The 22,754-nt window shown below is 39.8% G+C and overlaps 1 protein-coding gene across 17 annotated transcripts in view; it reads left to right on the top strand.

Annotated features, from left to right (window-relative positions):
• The window catches only part of NRIP1 (nuclear receptor interacting protein 1), a 69,547-nt gene that overhangs the window by 20,387 nt on the left and 26,406 nt on the right, over nucleotides 1–22,754 (top strand). The window contains exon 3 of one of the 17 annotated variants that reach the window (XR_007375310.1): nucleotides 14,197–14,257. The exons of 12 other annotated variants lie outside the window; for them this stretch is intronic. The gene's annotated coding sequence lies outside the window, so the exon portion shown is untranslated. Of the gene's footprint in view, nucleotides 1–14,196; nucleotides 14,258–16,764; nucleotides 16,919–16,941; nucleotides 16,964–16,985; nucleotides 18,387–22,754 lie in introns of those variants that run through there. 4 more of the 17 variants (XM_048936657.1, XM_048936668.1, XM_048936646.1 and 1 more) reach the window with 4 other exon arrangements.

Genomic DNA, 22,754 nt, shown 5'->3' with positions numbered 1-22,754 from the left:
GTCTAAACAAGCATAGCTCCAGCCCTCCAGTCATCCTTGTGGCCCTTCTTGGGACCCACCCCATGTCTTCCTTGTGTTGGGGGTCCCAAGCCTGAATGCAGTACTCCAGATGGGGCCTCACTAGGGCAGAATAGAGGAGGATGAGCACATCTCTTTCCTAGCTGTCCAACCCACTTTTAATGCAGCCCAGGATACAATTTCCTTTCCATGCTACAAGCGCACGCTGCTGGCTCATGTTCATCTTGTCTACCAGGACTCCGAAGTCCTTCTTGACAGGGCTGCTCTCAGTAAGTTCTTCCAGTCTGTACTCATATCTGGGGGCACCTTGACCCAAGTGCAGCACCTTGCCCTTGGCCATGTTATACCTCCTTAGGTTCCTGTGGGACCACTTTTCAAGCTTGTCTGGGTCATTCTGGATAGCAGTCCTTCATTCTATTATATCTGCTGTACCATTTAGATTAGCGTTATCTGCAGACTTGCTGAGTGTGCACTCAGTCCTGCTTTAACATCTTTATCAATGACATAGAAAGTGTACCAGTCCCAGGACTGACTGCTTGTGAGTGACTTCTGCCTGGTCATAGAGCCAGTGACCACAACCCTCTGGCTGTAATCATCCAATCAATTCTTCATCCACCAAACAGTCTAACCTTTTAATCCATATCTTTCCAATGTAGAAATAAGGATGTGGTGCAGGCATGTCAAATGCCTCGCTCAAGTCCGAGTAGATGATATCAATTGCCCTTTCTTTGTCCACTGATGCTGTCTCTCTGTCATAGAAGGCACCGTGCTGGTCAGATGGAGTCTGCTGTTGGTGAAGCTGTGCTGACTGTCTCAGATCATCTCATCTCATGTGTGCCTTACTGTATTTTCCAATCTGGTTTCTAGAAAGTTTGCTCCATGATGTGAATAAAAGAAATTAGAAATTCAGAAATAAACTTTTTTCTTTTCTAGAAAAGAGTAGGAGATTGAGAAGTAGAATTAGAGAAAATATTCATAGTTGTAGTTCTCGATGATCCAAATAAACATGAGGGGTGTATAAGAAAAGCTAACTTGTAATGCAAATGGTCAAATTGTTCAGGTGGCTTGATCCAAAATCCACTGAATATTTGATGTTTTCTATGGATTTTTAAATGATTCTTTAAAAAAAAAAAAAGTAGAACAAAAAGAAAATGACTGAAGAGAGGACTTAATTAAGAAAACTAAAAGGAGATGGACCAGAAGAAATTATAAATAAACATACTAATTAATGTCGTGCAAGTAAAAGCATTTACAGAGGACTGGTGTTACTTGCTAAAACGTACTCACTGTATTGAGTGGAGAGCTGTGAGAACTTACATAATTTGTTCCTGATTCCTAAATGGAAATGGAGGTAATTATGGTGGGATTTGGACCTACCATGGGACTTATCTCTACTGTCTTACAGATATCTGTATTTGGAGAGGAGAGTTGTGGAGAAGACCCTACAAACATTTAGTGGAAAGGAATGGGAACTGTGTAGAACTTAACAGGCAGCAGGCAGAAGTGGGAACTTGTGGGGTGTGATTCATTTGACCTCCTTTAGCTACATCCTGTAGGATGAGTTAGGTAGAAGAGTCTGAACCTGTTCAGATACTGACACCTACACTGTAAACATCTTTATTTGGTTGAGTGAATTCTGGCTTGGCGTCCACATCTGAGAATGGAAGGACGAGGATGCTCTGTTATTACAGCTTGTGGTTAAGTGTCAAATGCCCTCCATTCTAGTTGAGTAAAGACTCAACGCCTTTTCTGAATGGAAGCTGGTGTTCTGAAGCCTCCAGAGATCTATCCAGGTAGGTCTGAAATTCATGCTGAAACACTTCAAGAGCGCTGTGCTGTTCCTTCAGTTTTCACAGGAAGGGTAGCGGGGCAGTAGAAGCAAGCATGCTCCTCTTGAGTTGATGTGTATGGACACCAGCAGTGGATTTTGCTACGGGATTGGGTTTTGTAGAATAACTGGCTTGAAATGAACACGTATGGTTTGCACAGCTCTGGAGCAGGAAACAGCTTCCAAGAGCTGGAAGTTGCAACCTGTTGAAGGATTGTCATCTAGCAGCAACTGATTTATAGGTCCATGTGCATAGGTGTGTTGGGTGGTCAGACTGTAAGCTCTACAGGAGCATTATTACTTGAGAGTAGAGCGTATCTACTAGTGACGAGCTTAGAATTTACCCGTAAGTTGCCAAGCATGTTTGGTGGGCCATGAAATTAAATGACTTATTTAAGTTGTTTCCTAGGTGAATGTAGTGTTGCACTGTATGTTTAAATAGGGCTCCATAAAGCACAATAACTCCTGTTATGCTGTTGATGGAAATGGGTAATTTGACTCAAGTTTTGGTTTATAAGCAATATGCAGATGTTACACTTCTGTCACTTGTTACTATCATGTCTATGCAAATCTGCTTCTGTAACTTCAGGGCTTTTGAGATTCTTGTTTGTTATTGTGCTGCTGAGTACCTAATCTTTATTTTACTTGCAAACTGTATTTATTTTTTATCTTGAATTTTACCACACTTCATCTGAAATGCCAGCGTATTATATGGCTGCTACAGTATTATTTCTCTGGGTACACAATATAATGGATGCCTCTGGGACTGTTTTGGAAAAAAAAACCAAACCAAACCAAAACAAAAAAAAAAACCTGAAATAAACAACAGATCTTCAATCCTCTGTGTTTGTGAAATATATTCAAGCTAAATTTTTCAGGCAATTTTTGGCAGGGAAGCAAAATCAAAACAATTGTTTTCATTCAAGTTTTATTAAAATTCAGTGCAGTGGGGTAATCCTTTGAGAAAAAGAGCATTAATGTTAGCATTAGGACTTCTATGAATGATTTTACTCCAGTATGTTTTAAAAGGTAGCCTTGTTGTTTGCAGTAAAAATGAAGAGACTTAGATCATTCTAATTATTACACCTATTTTCTTGGAGTGCTTATTGTCTTTGTATACGTCCATCTTATAATGTATGCATCTGGTAATGAAAATAATAATTAAATTCTTTCACAATGAAACTGGCTGGGGGAAGGGTGGGGATAGAGAAAGCTCAAGTAATACTAGCAGGCAGATTCATACCCAGTAAAGCCAGCCAATTCACTAATAAGGCTGACTCTTCACCTGATGTATTTTGAAGCCTAAAGTTACATTTTCAGTTGGTGGTTCTCATTTTCTAATCAGTGCTCTGTATTTTGGAGCATGCTTTTTTTTTTTTTTTTGTCTGTTTTCTGCCTCCCTCCCTGCAACTCCTTCCTCCCACTCCTCCCGCCCTCATGTCTTCTGTCCCATGTTCGTGTTTGCTTTCTGACCTTCAGCTACCAAGGAGTCTCTCTTGTTTTGGGGCTGTAAGCAATCCTGACTTGAGGCTGGTTGAAGATGCTTCTGCTGAAGAGCTTGGAGAGGTCAGAGGAAGTGGCTCTGTTACTCCAGAAAGTGCACAGGGTGGTGAGCTGTGTTGTGGGACAGAAATCTGATCAAGTCTTTCGGTGCTGGGAAAGGTGGGGGTGTTATCTAGAGCTGGGTAGCAGAATCAGTGTGATGTGGATTGTGATCTTGCTGTTTGGCTGAGGGTGTACATGCTGACTGAAATGTGGGAAATAATGCAACAGTCATCTTGCAGCGTGGTTGATACAAAATATTTGGATTAAACCTGATTTTTTTTTTTTTTATAATTTCTTAATCTACCTGTTCTTCATTTTGCTCCTGCTTCCGTTTTCACTTATTTGGAATGATGTCGTTTCTTCCTGTTCTTTTGGTATAATTTTTTTTCTGAATCTTTGCCTTATCTTTTAAATCTGTTACTTTTTGTTTTGCCTGTGTTTGAATGACTTGACCTAACAGTAATCACGAACGTTACTTTCAGGGCGCATTCAGCCAGGTCTTGAGTTTAAATTTAAATTGACTGTGGCAGTTCTCAGAGTTTAGAACAAACTTCTGACACTGCCCAAGCTCAGCATAGCTCTTGAGGACTTACAGTCCTCAATTCATGTTGTTTTATAGGCCCAAATGAAATCTGAAATAGTGTCGCAGTTTTGAACTGTGTAACAATTCCACTTGTGTAACTGTGGGGAGGAGAAAGGAGGTGGAACAGCTATCTGTCCGTCTGTCACAGACCTGGCTGGGCTTGTGGGTTTCAGCTGTACAGGGCGCTGTAAGACTGGGGAGTGTCCTTTCTTGGAGGCTTTGCCATGGAAGTCATGTCTGGATCTCTGTGCAGCCTGTGTGCATGTATAAAAAGTGATTTGGGAGAAGGCTGGCTGAGCACTGCGCACTTGGTTTAATTCTTGATGTGGTGTTGGATTTTATTTTTTTTTTGGATTAATCATTGAGTTGTTTTAATAAAATGTATGCACAACCTACTTTATTAAAAAGCAAATGGTGTACAGTATTAAAGACCTCAAAGATGCACTGAAAAGATGGCATGTCATGTTAAAGTTCCCTGTTTTTGAAGCTGCTGCTTTGTTGTTAATTTGGGAACTAATTTTGGTCTTTCCTGAGCTCAATTAAACATTTGCTTCCGTCACCACTTGTAGTGGCTTATTCCATTACCTGTAGCATTAAATACTTTGGCAAGACAATCTCTTGTATTTTCAATTACTTGCTTTATATAACTCAGACAACCTGTGAGTCTTCTCAGTGTCCTCTTTTCTGATGAGAAACAAACCTGAATCTTTTGACCTCCTCTTAGGAGCTTCTGAGGTCATGTATCATGATTTTTACCTATTGCCACTTGTTTTCTCCTTCAGATCACAAATGAGAACTTGGAATTTTCTCTGCCTTGTACCACAAAAATCTGTATCCCTGAGGACTTGGTGGTGGTGGTGTTTGTTTGTTTGTTTTTTTGACTAAACAAACCCTAATGTATCTGTAACGTTTGAAAAGCCAAGTTCGGCATGGCAAAATCAGAGGGGTTGCACCTGTGTTTGCCTTCCACAAAAATTTTGCTATGGGAGGCAGCATATTTCTGGTGCATGAGGCTCTCTGTAAATACATCAAGCTACGTTCTGGCAAAAACTTTTTTTTTTCTGAAGTGAGTCATATTTTGAGTATAAGTAGAAGACTGTCTATTCAGTGTGAAGACCACATTTAATTAAACTTCTGTGGATGTAAACAAAGTAGTAAACAATGTGCTGCAAATGTTAAGATATGAATTACAGTGGAGCTTTGCTTAATGCACCAAAACACTTAATATTGGAGTATGATCCTTCTGAGCCTGCTTGACATACAGCCTTGAACTGGAGATAACCACTGTGGGATGATGCATAAACTTTAAGGATTTAAATAATTCCTTTGCACAGTGGTGTGGCTTTGTTTGTTGTAAACTGCAACAGTAATGTGACTTGTTGATCGCATTTCCTGGGGAGGATAACTTGCTGCAAGTACTCAGGGGTGTTACTGTATGTACCATCTGATTAAAGGGGAAAAAATAATTTTGGGGGACACTAGCGAGCTCAACCTTGATAGGTTATAAGCTTTACCTGTTAAAAACCTTATTTTACTTTAAGTATGGAAATGTTTGGTCCCACATGCTTTCTTTCAGTAAACTGGGGGAAGAGAACAGAAGCAGAGGACAAGATATGCTTGTGCAGGCTTTTTGCAATTGATGAAGGAGAAAGAAGTCACCCACTTCTACTGTGTATTGCTACTGTATGCCAATACACCCAGCAACCAGATTTCAAATACTTTTAGGTTGGTGCTGTGCTTTTAGTGAGCCCATACAGGCTCTACCACTGAATCTTTTACCACCTGTCTGATGGGGGACGTTAAGTGCATAAGGAAAGGTGAAAACTAATCAGAGATTTTGGCTTCTTACAGTGTTTCTTGGTTGCGTGTTGGTAGCGTGGCCTCTATAATGCTTGCCTGTTAACATAATCAGTAATTCTGTGCTGGAGAGTGATGTTATGTGATATATGTCATGCTGGGGGCTGTTAGAAAGTATGACTTTATAAGTTGCTCACATCTAAAGTGAAGCAGGAAATAAATCTTAAAGCAAGCAGCAGAGGAAAGTTTTCTTGATGGGTGGATTAAAGGATTTTGTAGGTAATCTTAACCATTATGAAAGACTAGTAAATCCTGTTTGCATGTGGGTCTGTAACTTTTTTATGAGTAATTAGTCAAGTTTAAGGATGCATTTGTTGTGGGTTTTTTGTTTGTTCAGTTTGTTTTTGTTTGTTTTCCCCCGCATCACTGATACTCAGGCTTTCAGAGCAAATTATATTCTTGCAGGACATCTGGTACAGTTCATTCTAAAGGAAACATTGGGCAAAGGTTTTAAGTCAGTGAACACCAAATTGCTTTGTCCCAGAAGCACCCTTCATTCATCTTGAAATGATGTCTTTTCTCCTTGAGTTCACTGCTCCCTAATGAATGGGAAGATCTTAGTATTTCCTGTGATGATTGTTTGTAGACGATTTTCCTTCTTGGTCATTAATTTTCTCTTGAATTTATGGACTCAGCTTTGCAAGTTTTACTTGTCCCTTACCTTTCCCCTAGTAAGTAATCAATCCACTGGCCCAACATTAGTTAAAGCGGATAGATTTCTTCTGCTCAGGTTTAGATGATACTGTTTTCTGTACTTATTGATCTGTATTTTTGTTGTAAGGCTTGGTAGAGAAGAGAATTTCATACACTAAATCATTTTTCTGTATTTTAAATTTTGAAGTCTTTTGATTTAAAACATGGTAAAACCATAACTAGAAGTTTGCATGAATGTCATTAGCAATCCTGGTCCTGTTTCAGAAAAGATTGCTTGCTGCTTTTTCAATGGGGCAAAAACAATGGAATGCTTCTGCTTGTGCTTGCAACAAAGAAAAATCTACTGAAGAGCTTACAGTGACCTGGTTGAAGTAGTCAGAACTGTGGCAAAACCAGTTCTACAGCATCAGGTTGTTGATTTATTTATTTATTTTTTTCCATTTTGAAAGAATCAAAGATAAATGTCTTGCACGTTAAGGAGATGAGTTATCATAAAAACATACATGGACAACATGGCAGCAGAGAGCATTAGTGTGCACACCCTGATGTGGTAGCAGCTAGCAGTCACTTGGTGAATGTTACTCAGTCAACGTGGAGAGTGCTCTTCATAGACTGTACCTGTTCTGAAAGGAATCCCACTGCCATCCTTGCTCCTGACACATGAGGCATTTAGTGCCAGGATTGGAGTGAAACTTGTTGATCTGGAGAATGAGTGCATGGTGCTCAAGGGAACAAAACCTGTTGCGGAGTGTCTGGACCACAGGCAGTGATGTCTGTAGATGCATGGATCACTGCCTAAGGATGGGGAATATGTATGTTGTAATGAACATTGTTAGGAAATACAGTCACACTGACGTAGGACTGGCTGTGTTAATAGATATGCTTGTTAATGTATGTGAACTTTGCTCCATGTGACAGCTACGTGAGTTATGGCATGGTAACTGAGGCCCTTTTTTTTGGATAGAGTTGAGCCTGCAGGGTTTTCATGAAGCACGAGGATGGGAAATATGATGTGAGAGCAATTCTTCTAACCCTTGCCTGCTTTTTTAACTCATACGTAGGTAGCCACATGGGAAGGTCTGCAGGCCAGGTCAATTTTTCCAGTAGATTGGATACTGTCTGCAAGCTACAGTTCAGGCTTTCCAGTTTGGTTTACAAAGTAAGTTGAGGTTTTACTTGAGTTTCTGAGCTTGCTTTGAAGCATACAGATTCTTGGTACAATTAAAGACAAGGTTCCATAAGGCTTTTGGAAGATCTTGCTTTCTTTTTCCATCATTATCTGTTTACTCCTTCTGCTTAGGGCAGGAGTAAGCTTTACTGCTTCCTTACGTTATTACATGCTTCTTGCAAGTGTTCAGGCTTTTACTTCATTATCCTTTGGAGACTCTTCCACAAAGAAATGAACCTTGATGTCATGTGGCAGTGAGCATGAATATTGCAGTGCCAAATTGCTCCTGCTGTGAGAAGCCTCACAAGAAGGGAATCAAGGGAAGGAAATTTTCCATGAGGTTCTTCTCTCAGATGTTTTGTCTGCACTCTGTATTCCGATGATGAATGTGGCAGATCAGAGGAGAGTGCTGCTTCATGAGCGTAGGAGGTCCTCGGGGAGAATCCAGGGAGTGTAACCACAATATAGAGCCACCTGTGCAGGTACACACTATGTAAATAATTTTTTTGTGTGATGTTAGCCTTTTGTGGGCTACTGTGATGTTCAGTTTTGCTCTTGTGAGCTAATAAATTGGCTCTTCTACCTTTTTTTGTAATGGTTAATATTTCAGTGCTTTGCTTTATGCTTGTTACTGTTGCCCAATGTGTTGTAAAGAGTAGGGATCTACGATTTTTTTGTCAGTTCTCCCTAGTGTGGTTTTCCATTAACTACTGAAAGTTGAAATAACCTGTAGGAGGACATTTGATACTTATAACACTATTTTTATAAAGGATATAAGCGTAGTAAACAAAACATTCCATCTCCTTTGTTCTTTTAAATGTTAGTTTTCAACTTATGTTTTCCCAAGATGGCATCTTTTGCTCATCCATGATTTCTCAATAAATAATAGCTTTCATCTTTCTGCTGCACAAGTAATAATGTAACAATGCTTTTCCATTTCTGTGGTCTTCATGTAGATTTGTAATAATTCAAAGTGGGTTTTTTTAGGAGAATCATTCTTTTCACAGCACTTTCATTTAGTAAATAAATCTATGGTTCTGTGTAGCTTTATGCCTCTTGAAGAGTGTGTTTCATGTCTATTTGGCATGCAGACGTATTGTTAGTCACCCATAACTGAAAATAATTGAAAAGTTACAAAGGTATTATACGTGTTTTGAAGTCTTTGGTGCATTTGAAAAGGAAAGAAGAAACTTCAGAAAGCTTCATATTTTTGATTCTTTAAATGAATTACCCCTGGGGGTTGTAGCACTCTTAGATAGTAAGAATTGGGGAAACTTGAATAGGCTGTTCCTTGTTTTGAGAACCTGGAGTTAATTTTGCAGTGTGCACTACTTAACTGTGTCTTCTGAAAAAGTGGAAGATTTTAGTGTGGTCTGTTTTTTTTTTTCCTGAGCTAGTAGCTCTGCAAACCTGCTGTAGTCTAAAATTTTGTGAAGAGTATGGAGCTGTCATTCATTTGTTGAGGCAGTGTGTTTTGTTTTAAGGATTATATATGCTGTAACCCAAGCAAAGGACCTTCTTTCTAAAAAGATCAGTCTAGCCTTTCTCAGAGAGTGGGGAGTGGGGAAGTCCAGTAGGTATGCAGTAAAGTGAGATTCCCTGGCTGAGTGTAAGGTAAAGCAGCTAAAGCAGAAATTAAGAATTTTGTAAAGTTAAAAAACAGAATAGTAAATGAATTCATCTTAGGTGGATTTTCTACATTTTTGCTAGCTGGAGAGCAGAAGCTTGAGTCACTGTATGACTTAGACATTCGTATCATTGGAGATGAAAATAAAATGTATTGGGAGAAGGAAATGCAGTTGGCAACTGAATACTCCGATGAACTTGGTAACCAGGAGCCACTGCTGGCTCACATTGGCTTCAGCTATTTTGTTGAACACCTGGCAACAGTATTGCAGTGTGATCATTGCTGTGGCTGTGCAAGTATGATTCATTCTCTTGTTGGGTTTATCTGGTTGTCAGCTTCTTACTCTTTTCTTAAATGGTGTGGAGTACCAATAGGAGTATGCATGTCTAACACAGATGGACATGTGTGGCAATAAAGTGTATCATATACAAAAGAACAGACGCCCTTTTTTGGTTTTCATAACTGGATGTATTTTATGTAATTTTTACTTCTTAATATTTGAGACTTCCAAAGACAGAGGAGTATTTAAACAAGACTTTTTAAAGGTGTTTAATTTAGTGTGTCAGTGACAATAGAAAAACCATTATCTAAAAAACAGAACACAACTTTTCTTATCCTTTGTGATATTTCTTTAGCAATCAAGAGCTGATTTAAAAATAATAATAATCCTCACAATAATTAAAAAACAAAAAAAAACACAACAAATAAAACAAAATGTCAATTCTGCTCCCTCTCCCACCTCCTCTATCCTACATAGTGAAGTGTAAGAGAGGAAAAATGGCAGAGAAGACTTCAGGAAATTAGCTGGGGTGGTGAAAGAGAAGGTCCGGGGACTGGGGTTTTGTTTTTAACTGTTAAGAAATGTAACATAGGCAAATGGTTATCTTGGGTGAAAGCTACTTTCCACCTTACTTCCCTTGCTTTTGGTTAGAAATTTAGAAAAGACTGTCAGAGCAGGGAGAGGAATTTGAGGACCTGATTCTTTACTGGTTGCCTTCAAAAACTAAGAGTGAGAAGTGTGGCCTAGAGTTTGAGGTTGTAGGAGTTTAACCTAATTTTATATTAGACCTTTCAGATATGGGTGGTGGCTGCAGAGACAGAAGGCTAAATTAGAACCTGTATTTAATAGGGTAGCCAAGTAATATTATTCACAAACAACTGATACAGGCAACTTTAAAAAGTTGTTTTTTGTGGGTTTTTTTTTTTTTTTTTTTTTTTTTTTTTTTTTACTATTTAAAGATGTTTCCAGACATCACTTTGTTCTTGAATGCACTTCAAAAAAAAAAAAAAAAGAAATTAAAAATAAAAATCTTTCTCTGCAGACAGCCAAAAAGCTGTGCACGTGAATGCTAAAAATGACCTTGAGCTGGAGAACTCAAAGGTTGTTGGTGGTTTTGTACTGAATAAAATGAACTGGCACAGCAATGTGAAAAACCTGCACTAAGTCCAGGTCCTTGATTTAGCAAAATGTATATACTGTATCTATTCTACTGTGAATACCCATGTAATTCTTGATCAGCATACAAGTTATGTTTTAGAATAAACAGAACTTATGTGTGTAATATGAAGTGTTGGTAGTATTCTTTGATGGATATCTGAAGTAGGAGATGAAGCCCCTGAAATGAACAGTGCTATCCATGCAAGTTGACAGCCTTCTTGTGCTGAGGTGCACCTTGTGGAAAGGAGTCATCAGATCCAGATTTGGAAGGTACTGCTTTTAGCAAAACATTTGAAGAAGTTTCTTGCTGTGAATGTTGGAAGTTGTTGGGTGAGCTAAATAAAAGCTCTGGCTTTACTAGCAGGGGAGAGAGCAGAGAGAGAACTTAATGTAGGGGGCTGACTAGATGTTAAATGGTAGAACCAGGTAATTTCCTTTCTACTGGTATGAACATTAATAATCTATTAAGATCTTTTCTTTTCCCCTGTGGATTTGGAAAGAATTGAAACACTTGATTCCTTCGGTCTATAATATTTAGCACTTCTTGTCTTACCTGCTACGTTTAAGCAGTAGTCATACTATTATGCAGTAGGAAGCTAAGAATATAACTAGTATGTGTACTAGAATAAGAAAGTTATATTAAGTATACTTGAGACTAATACTGATTATAAAACTTCTCTGCCTTCACTTCTTTATATGTTTTCCATGACTTTAATTACAATGAGTAGAATGTAATTAGATGTAACTAATGCTTCATAATAGTGCTTGTGTGCATTTTCACACACATTTTAAAATGGTTCTAATATTCCTGTTCTATCTGTTATTTCAGTACTCAGTTTGTATCTGTTGATGCTTCCATTTTAATGATGGCACTTTTTTTTTCTGTATTAGTACTACTTAACAGTCCAAGCACTATAAAAACCAATAAAACCAATTTATCCAATTTTCTGTTTACTCAGGTTACTTAAATATAAGCAGCCTAACTTCTAATTTGCACTTAAAAACAGCAGGAGAAATGTCAGATTTTCTCCACCACAGTGTATCAAAGTATGATGAGAATCATAGCTTAATGCTTCTGTCTGTGGAAGGCTCATGTGTGCATTGCCAGACTTTGGGATGCTTGTGGTACTGCAAGGAACACAGGTCAACAACATTGTGTGGCGTGGTCTTGGGGCAGTTCTACAGCTGTTCCTTGTTAATACTAGTACCAGTAGGAAGTATCAGCGTTTGCTCCCATGTCATCCTTGTGTTAGCAGGGATGGTTTTATGTAATAATAGGTGCTGGGTGATAAAAGATTTGTCTGTATAAAACCTTACCATTTTTTTTTTAATTTATTTTGGTGCTTGGAGCTACAGTATCTGTAGATTAACTGCCTTATGCTTAAGGAATGTTAACATATAGTCAGTTACTGTAACTATAGTATAGTTACTGAGTTTGCATGGCTACATCTGTGTAAGGAGCCAAGTGGATAACATTACTTCAGAGAACAGTATGCTGCTGTGAAGTTACTGACCATGAGAAACTGTAGCCACAAAGACCATTTTTATCAGTAGGTTAGAAATGTGTGAGTGTCCACCTTTGTAGTTGTTGCAGGGTCATGAGTGCTATTTTCTCCTCATGCGAATATACGCATTGCTGCTCTAACTCTTGAGTTGTGGTTGGATGCTGAGTAACCGCACTTGCTAACTTTTGTGTGAAGTTCTTACAGCAGTCTGATTATAAAGTTTTTGCTGGACTGTTGTGGCCTTAGAAGAAATATGCTAATTTGTATTTTGAGGTTTTGGTTTCTGCTTTTGGCGGAGCAACGCAATCTGTCCAATACTTGGCAGCAACTATGACCTGGCTTGGAAGCTTTTATTCCATCTTTCAGTTGCCCTGTTCAGCCGGAACATTGCAACATTGTGAACTTTGTTTTTTGTTTTGGGAGTTTTCGCACCTGATGTTTGGAAAAGCCATAATATAGCTTTGCCTTGCTACACATTGGAGAAAACTTAAGAAACCACCGATGTTGCATGTTCAGTTGTGCATGCCATAAAAGTATTTCTTAGTATTTTCTGCAAAACTAACATGTAACATAAACTACTTAAGTTGGTCTTACCTAATCCTTTTTCCTAGTAACTCTGAGGTAAATTGGAAAGTTTTCTAGGAAATACAGCTCAGGACCCAATACTGAAAATAACAAAAATAAAAATAAAAAAAAAAAGTGTAATAGGCCAAGTGACCAAACACTTTTTAAAATTTAACTACAACTGGCTGCCTGCGTGGTGTTGTGTTATTCGAAGGACACGAAAAGAATACATTTGTGTAGGACAGTCAATATACCGCATGTGTGGATCTGATCAACGTTTGCCAGAGGCCCCAGAATGGATGAGAAGGCATGCTTGGTTCCCATTCCCATGTGGCTGTGAACCAGAGGCAGTCTGGGCCCTTCCCACAAGGCAAGCCTTGAGAACATTCTGAGTCATTGCAGAGGTTACTCTGACGTGAAAGCACTGTGGGAACACCGTGGCTCTCTGTCTAAGCATAATAAACACATTAGAAACCTTGGTAGGCCCATGGAAAGCTTCTGCGTTGTACAAGTTCCTCCTTTGCTGATATAAAAGGTACTATCGCTGGCATTGCTGGCAAACTAACGCTTAAAATGGCTAGTTGTTTAACATGGTGAATATCTTGTGAGAAGAGCTGTGGTTCTCAGGAATGACAGTGTGAATTGATTGCGGGAGTAGGTGGAAGATAGTGTTATAACAATTGTGACATAACTGCCAAAGCTGTCCTTCCTCAGCAAACTTAAATATTTAGTTCCTGTGTAATACAGCATAATACTTTACAAAAGCAGACTAACTTGAGCCACTAATGTTCAACCAGAAAAGAATTATAACACCCTCTGCTGGTATGAATGGCTCTGTTTTCCATTTCTCCTGAAGGACTTTTGGCATTTATCAGATGTTTATCCTAGAAATAGTAAACGACGGTTCTAAACTGTGATGCTGCCTTCTTTTTAATAACCTGAGATTATTTTTGACTCATTTGTATTTGTTGTTTTCCTCAGAAATTTGATAATTTGTGTAATATCCCTGCTAAAGCAGAGGTGAGGATAAGGTGATGCTGTTTGTTTGTTTTTTTTTTTTTTTAATCTACTTTTGAAAATAAGAATCTGTATTGTTTGCTAACTAGGAGATGTTTCTTGTTGGAGTTGGAGGGTTCTGTGTGCAAATACGTTTTTGACAAAACACAGTTAACACATGTATGCTGATAGTCATATCTGAACGGCACCTCCAAATCCATTGGACAAACTTGTGGTTTCATGGACTAACTCTGTGTTCCTAGGCCCTTTCTTAGTGGTTATCTCTGTGCTTCTGCTCAAGCTTTTAGAAAGCCTCTGTGTTGCTTGTCAAGTGATGAGCAGTCAAGAGGAAAGAGGCTGGCTGAATTTTTTTTGTTGTTCCCCTTACACTCATGTTCTCAAACTCTTCCTAGGCCTGACGCATACTAATATCCTTCCTTGCCAGCTCTGGGTGGCTGAGAAGGAAATCACAAGGTAAGATGAGGTGTGGTCGCTTTCTAAATTCTTCCCTTAAAACACATGTGTGCCCAGTCTTCTGTAGTTATGTGGGTGCTGCTGCAGACACCCAAAGCAGCCTTTTGGCAATCCAGCATTTCCTGAGGGCCTGGGGCTGTGCGGGGCTTCTTGGAACTGTTCGGGCAGCTGGCAATAGCATTGAGCTATGGGGAGAGGAGGGCAGCCGCTACAGAGAGCCTGCTCAGTATTAATAACAGCACCATTCTTAGTAAATGGTTGCTTACATAATTTTGTTATGAAAGAATGCTGCTGGTTGAACCGTTGAATCTCTGCCACATGTGAAAGCAGCGTCCCTTCAGCACTGCCTGCTGCGAGAGAAGGGTTAAGAGTAGACAACATCCAGTCAAAGACCTTGTTTTTAATTTTGCCTCTCACACGGGCACAGATCCGGCTAAGAGCAGCCCAGATTAGTTCGGAAAAACCTTTGAAGAGATTTAAGATGTCCTTCAGCCAGTTTGAAGGTTTTTGTCTTGCAAATCCAGTACAAGGGCGCCTGCAGGCATCTCGACCCTTGCTGTGCTGCTGATGCAGCTCAAGGTCACGCTAACCCGCCCTGTGACATTCAACAACAAAAAAAAAATTATGCGGTGAAACTGCTTCAGCGTTCAGCCAACCAACAACTTCCTCAGTTCCTCACTAAAGGAAGAAGGGTGTATTTTTTTTCTTTTTCTTTTTTTTTTTTTTTCTTTTTTTTTCTGGCTTCGTAGGTTTTTGCTGCAGGAAATAATCCAGGATTTCTGGTGTGTGTGATGACAAGGTCATTTCTTAATTAGAACACATGTAAAGAACAAAGCTAAATGGCTTCAAAACAGCTTTGTAGTTGATGGAGAGGATTTAAATTATTTAAAGAGATAGTCACCCAAGTATGATGGAAACGGAATTCTAAACACATTAACTCTTTCAGTACTCCATAGCTTCCATATGCTACTGAAAAGAAAATGTCAAACTTGATGAGCAATGCTGCAACTGCTGATAAATGAACGTTTTTTGCATCTATTTATAGCTGAGATTGCGTTACGCTTTCCCTTATCTGAGTTGGGAAAGCCAGATATTTATTTATGACTCAGTTACGGTGAAATATTCTGCACTGGCCAAGGATTGAAAGGTAGCCATAGGAAACAGCTTCCTAGGTATCAGAGATTTAATTTCTAGCATGCTTTGTGTTTTAGTGACTGTGGTGGTGAATACATGCCTGACTTGTGGAGTGAGCATACATTCGGTATTGCTTCTGAAATACTACTGGAAGAAATATGGACTATGTTAAAGGAGGGTTTGGGATTGAAAGGAGAGAATCAACAGTGTAAATTGCATCTCCACGTGGTTTTGAAGTATCAGTAGCCATTTGAAAAACCTGGCTGTAGGAGGGATCTTGGGATTTGAGTTTTGTTCCTTACATTTGTTTGACTCAGAGCACCTAAATGCAAAGGCATTGGTTGAGCTATAGCTTGGGTGTTTGCCTTTTAACTCCGGATCCCCGTAGCCCGGTCCCTCCGCATTTATCCCTGATGTGACGTCGGGGTCTGCGCTGTGAGCTTCCCGTGCCCGTGGTCGGCCACTCCGCATGGCGCCCCCTGTCGGAAGGGCGGCCAGCAGCACTTGCCGCGCTGGGGGAGCGGAGCCTGCCCGGCTCAGCAGGGCCGCACAGCAGCAACGGCACGGAGTAGGTAAGGGCTTTGCTAGCAGACTGGATGCAGGCTGTGTTTGCGCTCAGAGATGCTCCCGCGTGATGCGTCAGACACCTGAAATGTGGAAGAACATGTCATCTTTCTCTAGCCAAAAGTTATGCACGCCAATCTGCAAGTTAGGTGTTTCAAGTGTAAAAGACATAAGTATACTGGGGCTTTGCCTCTTGTTCTTTTGTTAGTTTTTTTTTTTTTTTTTTTTTTTTTTTTCCCCTGGTTAAATCTTGTGCAGCTGGAGCACGAGGTGCAGCAAATGTCAAATGTCAGGCTGAAATGGAGTATGCTGGCTGCAGACGGATTGTCCTGGCTCCCGGAGCCTCCTTGGGAGAAGGGGGAAGCTTCATTTGGCAGCACGGGCAGGGAGAGCAGGCACTGCAACTTCTGTCCTCTCTGGGCTACTGCTTCTTTCTGCCTGCACTGCCCATCTCAGTTCAGGCTTGTGGGAGGGAAACGGTAGAGGATAGCAGGCTGCACACGAGAAAAATGGATGGGGCAAGACGGATGTGCTGTGTGAAATCTGTATGCCCTTGCCTAGGGTGTGCTGTGCCCTTAATATTATGGGAGACCTAAGCTCACCTGCTAGTAATTTCTAATTTACTGTCCTAATTCATCGATTTGTTATCACTAATTGTACTTCATTTACTTCAGTGTAGTTTCCAGTACCTAAAGGGTTGAAAGGTTGCTGTAATTGGCACCCGCAGCTGCTCTTTCTTTTGACAGGGGATAATTTTGCAGCCTATGCTTTGTGTGACAGCTGCCTAATTGGGCATTCTCCCCTTGTAGCAAGCCTGCCTCCTCCAGCCTCCCTGCTGACAAATGGTGGTGGATTATAGATGAGGACACGCTGACCCGTTCGACCTTGCTGAGACAGCAGGGAGGGGCCTCCTGCTACTTGAGGGAAGCTTTGGGTCATTTAAAGGACAAGGTCATGAGCCAGGTGGGGAAATGACATGATATCACATGACAATAGCCCGATGACACGGTCAGTATGTCAAGGACAAACTCATCGGTATTGATTATGCTGCTTTTTCATAGCATATCTGTGAAGCCATTGATATTTCAAAACTATTTTGCTAATTTATTCTAGGTAAAGTGCCAAACGCTATTTTCAGGGTTATTTTTAGGAGTATTTGTACAGTATTTTCTTCTAAGTACTGATCACATACAAAAGCAGTTACTAAAACCCTGTCAATAATAATTTAGAGGATTCATTTTGATGGTTTTCATAAAATGTTCATCTGCAGGAACTATAAAGAAAATACTGAGAAGGAAGAAAATCTCTGCTTTTAAATTGCAGCATTCCACTTCTAATTCCTACTTAGTAGGCACATGTAACGATCTTTGTGATAACACGCGTGTTCACTTGTATCTGGTTATTGGAATGTGAGGAGTCTCTAAATAAAAAGAACCAAAGAGAAAAGTGAAATATAAATTGGGTGTTTAAAGAAAAACTCTTCCATTGGCTCAGGAGGGATACAGTGAAGATAATGCTTAGCCTATTTTAAGTTATGCCAGCCAATAAAAACCTGCTAAGTGGGTTTTAGAAAATATGTTGTGAATACAACTGACAATATTTTGAGAGCATCTTCACGTTGCATTTCGATGCTAATAAAGTTCAAGGTAAATGAACAGCTTGTTTGACATTTGCATGTTAGACAATAATAAAATGCTTTCTTGAGGAGTAATTGGGCTGCTGGGTTGGTTATGTTAAGAGGTAAGGATAAATACAGTTGAAAAGAAAACTCCCTTTGAAGGAAGTTGTTACCCATTTTTGAACTTTAATGGTATCATTCTATTTTAGCCTCCACCCAGCAGTCTCTGTTGCACACATGCCTGTGCAGCACACACACACTTGCACCAGCACACAGGCACGTACGGATACACGCAGCAGGAGCAGAGTTTCTGAAACAGTCTGCTAAGTATAGAGGGAAGTGTTCACTTTAGCACACGGTTCGCCTTTCTGTGAAATCTGTTTTGGTGTTGGATGCTGTTGTGTCTGAATCTCGTCAGTTCACCAGGATGTAATTTTACTCCCCTGAGGTAAAAAGCCGTCAGTGGTAAAGTGTGATAAATTAGTTCACACAAATAGATGCGCGTGCGTGTGTGCGTGTTTAATTCTGACCTTGCTGTGCATGTGTTTAGCTGCTCTCGGTGCCCTAGTCAAGCCTGGTGGAGGTTTAATCCCGTGCCCTTGTACACGTATACTTGATTAGTAGTTGTGGTTATCTCGGCAGAAGACATTCCGCCCTCCTCCTTGTATTGGTCGGGACCTGGGCATTGGGGAGTCAAGTCGAAGGAGAAAGAAAAGAGATTTTTCATTAGTATTCTATGAAAGCCTTACTGTCTGCAGAACAAATTGATTGCTACAGCGTACCTGTGCTTGGCACCACTGCTGTGAAAGAAAGGTATGGTTGTAATCTGTTTTATTGTATTACATATTGTGACACTCCAGGAATGCTTAACGTTCAGCTCTTCTGTGGCACGTGCTAGAAGTCTAAGCAAAGAAAAATACGTGGATGAATGAAAAGTATGTGAGCCTGTCGTATCTGCAGCTTTGTTTACTACAAAGAACTCAGTAGCCCCTGCTAACGAGGCAAATTTATTGTATATGCCAATGGCAATGTAAGAAGGTTGGCAATGGAGTTCTGTTTCATTTTCAGTTACAGCTGTGTTAGTAGCGGCTGCATGACTATACAGATAAAATTCCAGTTAATGCTTTAAGTGGGGGGGCTTGGTTTAACTTTTATTAAGATGATAAAAGAGAAATATGTTTGAACATTGATGCATTTGCCTCTTTAAATGAAAATGGCTTTTTTTCCCCTAGGTCTTTTATCAGCAGCACTGGTCCTGCATCCGGGGGGTGGGAGGGAGGAAGGTGGTATGTGAGGGAATGTACAAAGGCAGGAAAATCTTAGATGTGCTGGTATGATAAGCAGAACTGGAACATAGCTGAGAAAAAGTCTTAAAGTATTTGAGCCTTCGGTTCTCCCACCACACAGCCCAACCATGTAAATATGCACCCGTTTTTTAGCAAAAAAGCCAGTGCCATTCATTTTCTCAACTCCATTGCAGACTTTACGCAGTTGATTCTCTAGTTTTATAAATGCTTAGTTGATCTCAGTTGTGTTTGCAAAATATGAAGTGCTCTGTTAATAAGATTCAGGCTGTTTCACAGAGGGCTGTGATTAGAGCTTCATTCTTGGCATCACTAAGTTGTGTTTGTGATTATTGGGATGTTTGCTTGTGGTCATTCCAAAACATCTGAAGTATCTGCTCTGGTCATGTAGATGCTTCCGACTAATCAAGTTCAGGACAGGTGGCAGACTTGTCCCGGATGTTTAGGTCTGGATGCAGACCTAACATAATAACCTGATGAGAAAATGAAAATCCATCTTTGCCAGTGTGCTGTTGCTATATGTAAACGGAGGTATCTGTGACATTCTTTCTCTGCTCGTTGTCCCAGCAGGTGACAAGTAAATGGGCTTCTTTAAGGAAATGAAAGACGTGGAAAATGCTGTATGCTGAAGAGCAGTCATGCACTATAATAGCTACTTCCGTCTTATGGCCTTGCAGACTTAAGATTAACACTTTATAGATGTGTGGTATATTTATGAGTATTTGCTTGAGCAAATTTACACCTCCCAAAGAGTATGAATACAGCCTTATGTATGTAAGTCATTTATCATCTAGATCCTTTGACAGCTAAGAAAATTTCTGAGAATCCCAGATGCTGTGCTGTGATTGTTTGTACTCAAATGACTAATTTAATTAAAACTAATTAGTCAAAACGTATTTATTCACAGCAAATATTTTGTGAGTGAGCTGTTCTTCCCTCTGGAGTTCTTTTGGAAAGCTATATAAGTGCCTGTTGTTACAAATGGTCATAGAAATAGCTGCAAAACTTTCACAGCAGATCGTAAGATAAAGGGAATTGGTCATTTTAAACACAATTTTGAAAGTTAAAAATGATACTACTGTAGAAATAATTAAATTGCATCTGAAATTCCATATTGACTTCTTTGTAGACTTTAACCAGTTAGTGGAAAGTACTGAGTTCTGAAGAAAGTGTTAAATACAGAGCAGTCCTGCATTTCGATGCAATTAACTTCTGTTCATAAATAATTCAACCTGTGACTTTAATTTAAGGATTGGAGGAAAAGAAAATGATGTGATGAAATCTGCAGTCCTTGAAAACGCTTTACTGATCTGTGACTGCTGTGAGACTTCGTGTAACTCCTCTTTTTTTTTTTTTTTGAGTTTTTTTTTTTCCAGCTGTGGGAGTTGGGTTGTATATCTCTTCCCCTTTCCTTCCCCCTAATTTTCCCCCAGTCATTAGTTTATCGACAGCGATATGAGGTAGATTCTTTAGTTTGCAGAGGGGAGATAGTGGACAGTGTGTTTTTGGCATCTCAGTTGTCGTAGTGTTGTGGCATGTGTCAGCATGGGGAGCATGTGATTCGTCTGAGTTTGTTTTCTTAAAGGGAAAGTAGAAAGCTGTTTGTAGAACGAAAACTTACACTGCCAGCTTTATTGAATCAGCATGCATGAAAGCAGTAAAATCTGCATGATGATTCTGGAATACAATGTGACCTGGGGTGGTTGCTCTATTAGAAAACCACTCTTAGGATGGAGGCAGGCAGTTGATTCCACTGTTGATTGACCGTGTAGCGCAGTCTTTCCTTTGGAGACATATAACCAAGTTTTAAGTGGGAGCTGATGTTTGAGTGTATTGTCAGGTGGGGCAGATTTTAGTAGGAAATTTGGGTTTAGGTGCTTTTTGAACTGTAGCTGTGCCCTCCCTGAGCTTGTGAAGTGCCTGTTGCCTGCATCCACCCCCTGTCTTTCTGTTAGCATGCTTTAGCATTGGTAAAGTGGTAAAGAAGAGGAACTTGAGTTGTTGCATAACTTTTCTGAGTAAATAGATCATGTGTGTGCAGATATCAAAGACAGTGTTAACTCAGTGCTGTAGCTACCAGATTCCTCTCAATGCTGAAGGCAGTTGTGTAATTAAAAGCCTTGTGTACTGAACTGAGACTGGTGCTAAACCTCTCGAGGGAATTATTTTGTCTATTATGTTGGTTAACTTTCCCCAAAAATTAAGTGTTGCTGACTTCCCATTAATGTGATGGGGGAGAATTTTTATAAGACTTAATAAAATGAACCTGAGCATTATTTTTTTCCTGACTACTGGATAAAACATCTGCAGTAGCAGATGTGGTTTGAGTGATTGATTGAGATAGAACCATTAATGAACGGGCTGCTTCCAGGGGCAAATGTGATAAGATATGAAAGTGAAAAGCTGTGCTTAAAAACAACTTTGTACGTTTTTAAGATGTTCTCATAATGTAATTGTGACTTGTTTCTTTTACTGGCATGAATGCCCGATTGGGATAACAGTAAATGACTTAGGTTAGATGAGATGATTAGTATTCTTTCTTTTGTCTTTTCTCTTGGAAAACTTTGAGCTTGTTAAAAGTTCCAAACACTTAGTTTTTATTTTACATTTTTTTCTTCCACTTGTTTGAATCTTTGCTTCTACAACATCAACCTTAGGTGGTCTAATTAGCTGCTTATGAGTAGTTACAAAATTTGGAATACTGCTACTCTTCCCAACCTTTGCATGTTCTGTAAAGCCAATGGCAGTTGTTCAAGGTATTTTCTTTCTCTCATGCATAGGGGAACTATGATGGATATCTGAAAATTCTACAAATGAATTTCCACAGTAACCGTGTTTGGGATTTTTAGTGATATTAGCCAAATTAAAAGCTTCTTATATGAATAAAATGTTAAGATCAACTTTAAATGTATGTACTATGAAGACTGTCTTGTTAGTTCCAAGCATGGAATTTGAGATTATAAGGACTAGTGGGAAAAATATTAATATTGGTTATTAAGGGGTGAATATTCTTCCTGTCCTTTTGGCTCTGTTTAAATGGAAGGCAAACTCATTTTGCCAGGCTGAAGTTCTAGTCGCTCATGCAGAGTCCACAGGAATCTCAGTCAAGCTTGGCATGATTCAGTGTTCCAGAACCTGGGCAGCACTGAGAAGTTCTGTAGCTCTTAAAAAAAGACACCTGCATGAGCATACTTGCTCTGTCAGTTTCATGCACCTCTCCTTTGTAGCTCTGCTTAGAGCACGGACTGCCAGAGTTGGGTTTTGTTTACTTGTGCATGCAAATGAATGCTCAGCCTGTTGCTAATCTATCTGAGAAATCCAGTGCTGAATGTATTGCAGCTCAATTAGACCAACAGAAAGCAGACTGCCTGCTTTCTAAAGCAGGGAAATAAAAATGGCTCTGTTGGGGAAGGAAGTGCTTAGAGAAATGTATAAGTATTTATATGTACTTCATTTTGAAAGGTCCTTGCTTCTGGATAAAAAGGACTTCATTGCTGTGGAGTTATCAGCTCCTGCTATAGTTCTTCTAACCCCAACAAACTCAGTAGACTTTGGCCATCATAGACAAATCTCTGAAAAAGAGGGGAAAACTGGTGGGATGTACGTTGATATTGGTTAGGGTTTTGGTCAGAGATAAGTGTGTTTTCTTGCACTCTGATACTACCCAGAAGCTTCCAATGTGGTTTAGACCCATACAGTGAGCATGATGAGAAGGACCTCTCATCATGTGCACTGTATGGGTCTAAACCTCTGGTGAACAGAGGAGGAGTGAAATTACTATAGTCAGTGTGCAGTGAGCAGCAGCAGCCTGGTATCAGATGTTCAGATGTCAGATTCAAATAGGTCTTTGGCAACTCAGATGCCTCTTACTTGTCAT

The sequence above is a fragment of the Lagopus muta genome, chromosome 1, assembly GCF_023343835.1.
Source record: "Lagopus muta isolate bLagMut1 chromosome 1, bLagMut1 primary, whole genome shotgun sequence".
NCBI lineage: Eukaryota > Metazoa > Chordata > Aves > Galliformes > Phasianidae > Lagopus > Lagopus muta.
The sequence above is the reverse complement of the archived record's forward strand: the minus strand, read 5'-3'. Positions and strand labels throughout refer to the sequence as shown.